This window comes from Canis lupus, chromosome 2 (assembly GCF_003254725.2).
Source record: "Canis lupus dingo isolate Sandy chromosome 2, ASM325472v2, whole genome shotgun sequence".
Taxonomy (NCBI): Eukaryota; Metazoa; Chordata; class Mammalia; order Carnivora; family Canidae; genus Canis; species Canis lupus.
Window position 1 is genome coordinate 48,346,494 of NC_064244.1, and position 3,349 is coordinate 48,349,842.

The following is a 3,349-nucleotide window of genomic DNA, read 5'->3' on the forward strand; positions in this document are numbered from 1 at the left end:
TGCTCTAACCAAGGAAAGTGGACTATAGCATTTAAATCTCTTCTGGCAAACATAAAATTAGAACTTAAACACACATATGCACACCCACTGGAGGCTTCTCAACAAAAGAAACAAATATATGTTGGTGTTCCTAACCCAGATTCTCTGATTAGATAAATATAGTATGAAGATAATCAAATTTGGTACCGACAGAGGGTAGGAGAGTTCACCTCCCCTTCCCTTCTTGCCAATTCCTCTAGGGTCTTTTTGGCATTTACAGTTAATTTTCTAAGTGTGTAATATGTAAGTTGCATAAATCTATAAAAATATAAATTTATGTATGTATAATTACATGTATTTTCACATGTTAATGTATACATGTAAAGCATATGCAAATATCTGCTTAAACTTTCTAATAAATTGATTCCATGCTAAGTCTTCTAAAGCATGCACAAAGTACAATGGCGGTAAGCTCTTTGATATAAATCATGGTGGCGATATTTTGTATGTGACACCAAAACAAAGGCAACAAAAGCAAAAATAAACAAATGGGACTACATGAGACTAAATAGCTTCTGCACACCATAGGAAACCAACAACAAAATGAAAAGGCAACTACTGAATAGGAAAAAATGTTTACAAATCATGTATAAGAAGTTGATATCCAAAATATATGAAAGACCCATATACTTGCAGAGCAAAAAAAAAAAAAATCTAATCAATAAAATGAGAAGATCTGAAGAGACATTTTTCCATGAAGGACATACAGATGGCCAGCAGACATATAAGATGCTTATCATCACTAATCTTCAGGGAAATGCAAATCAAAACTGGAATGAGAGGTCACTTCACACCTGTTAAAATGGCAATTATCAAAAAGAGAGAAATAACAAACACTAGTGTGGATGGAAAAAAAGGAAATCTTTGTGCACTATTGGTAAAAATGTATATTGGTGCAGCCACTACAGAAGAGAGCATAGAGGTTCCTCAAAAATGTAAAAAGGGAACTACCGTATGATCCAGCCTGTCCACTTCTGGACATTTATCCAAAGAAGTTGAAAACACTATCTAAAAAAATGCACATTGAACTCCATGCTTATTGCAGCATTATTTACAACTGCCTGATTTTTAAGATAGTGAAAAAAGTAAGTTTTTGAGGGGCACAAGGAAAAACAAATTTTCTCTCATCTCAACTTTTCAGAATGGTCTTTAAGTAGCAGGACAAGCAGAGAGGAGGAGGGATAGGATAAAAACTAATCTCAAACTAACACCTTTAGATTATCTCCTATTTCCTATCTGCACCTTCATGGAGCTTAGAATGTTGCTTTTTTTGTTTTTATAAGCCCTAGATTTGGGAGCATGTTCATCTCCTTTTTCTCTTCCTCTTTTAACCTAAGGAAACCATCACCACAGAACATAAAGAGGAATTTTGCCACGTTAATAGATCTGAGAACACTCTCATTAAATGTGGTCACTTAATCCACCCAGGCATATCATTTCTGCAGTTGTGGCAGCCCTGTGACCCTATTTCATCTCCACAACACTTAAATTGCTCAATGATATCAAGACGACTATGTCTCCATAATTCTCTTTTTAGTTGATTCAGGATCATTAAAAGTTCACATTTTCTGGTGTTCATTTTCAAATGCTCAGTTCAGATCTAAACATAAACGAGATGACCAACGTAATTACTGATAATAGTCCATGGTTAAAAAACCAATCAAGAGGGGTGAAGGAAGAAACACACCTAGAGTATGAAGTTGTGATTATCTTTCTATGTTGTTTAAGAAAATCTACTTTTCTTTCGGCGCTGCGGCTGCAGCCATGAGTATGCTCAGGCCTCAGAAGAGCCTTGCCTGGGAACCCTGGGTGGCGCAGCGGTTTAGCACCTGCCTTTGGCCCAGGGCGCGATCCTGGAGACCCGGGATCGAATCCCACGTCGGGCTCCCGGTGCACGGAGCCTGCTTCTCCCTCTGCCTGTGTCTCTGCCTCTCTCTCTCTCTCTCTCTGATGACTATCATAAATAAATTAAAAAAAAAAAAAAAAAAAAGAGGCTTGCCTCCAGTGTCCTCCGCTGTGGCAAAAAGAAGGTCTGGTTGGACCCCAATGAGACCTGAAATCTCCAATGCAAACTCCCGTCAGCAGATACGAAAACTGATCAAAGATGGGCTGATAATCCAGAAGCCTGTGACTGTCCAGTGACTGTCCATTCCCGAGTTCAGTGCCGGAAAAACACTCTGGCCTGCCGGAAGGGCAGGCATATGGGCATTGGTAAGAGAAAAGGTACTGCCAATGCTCGAATGCCTGAGAAGGTAACGTGGATGAGGAGGATGAGAATTCTGCGCAGGCTGCTCAGAAGATACCGTGAATCTAAGAAGATTGACCGCCACATGTATCATAGCCTGTACCTGAAAGTGAAGGGACATGTTCAAGAACAAGCAGATTCTCATGGAACACATCCACAAGCTGAAGGTTTGCAAGAAGCTTCTGGCTGACCAGGCTGAGGCCCGCAGATCTAAGGCCAAGGAAGCCAGCAAGCACCGTGAAGAGCGGCTCCAGGCCAAGAAGGAGGAAATCATCAAGACTCTGTCCAAGGAGGAAGAGACCAAGAAATAAAACTCCCTCTCTCTTGTCTGTACATAGTGGCCTCATCATGAATCAGATCAGTTATTCAATAAAACAAACCTTTATCTGCCAAAAAAAAAAAAAAAAAAATCTACTTTTGTCATGTGTAGCTTATCTTGAAAGAAAATGAAAATGAACAATTAAAATGCATTCCCTAGATGACAAGGTACTTGTGTGTTAAGTTATATGATTTTAATAGACTGGTTAAAAATTCAAGGAGTAATGTGGAATTTACAGATTATATAACTTTATACACACACACACACACACACAGGAAAAATCCTGATGTGGCCATTACAATATTAACTTTTTCTTGCCTTGTATATTTGCCTTTGCTATGTTAACATGTACTCACACATGCACATAGCCATATATTTTTTTTAATCCAGGAAAAGTCTTCTTCATTTTTAAAATGTTAACATTGAAAAACTTATGCTTGTTTTAGATATATACTTTCACAATTGATACACTTCTCAGTGCTCATCAAGATAATTGTATTCTTAATTCTTTTTATCTACTTCACTCAACCCCTACCCATTTCTCTGGCAACCATGAGTTTGTTTTCTCTCTCTTTCTCTCTCTCTCTCTCTCTATTTTTTTTTCTTTATTTGCTTTTCTGGTTCTCAAGATCCACAAGAAGAGTGTAATCATATAGCATTTTTCTTTGCCAGACTCATCTCAGTTGGCATTATATGGTCTCAGTCCATCCATATTACTGCAAATGGCAAGATGTCTTTCTTTCTAT

At 38.2% G+C, this 3,349-nt stretch overlaps 1 pseudogene; it reads left to right on the forward strand.

Annotated features, from left to right (window-relative positions):
- Positions 1 to 440: 440 nt before the first annotated feature.
- On the forward strand, positions 441 to 2,669 carry LOC112659773 (60S ribosomal protein L19-like; annotated as a pseudogene).
- Positions 2,670 to 3,349: the final 680 nt, after the last annotated feature.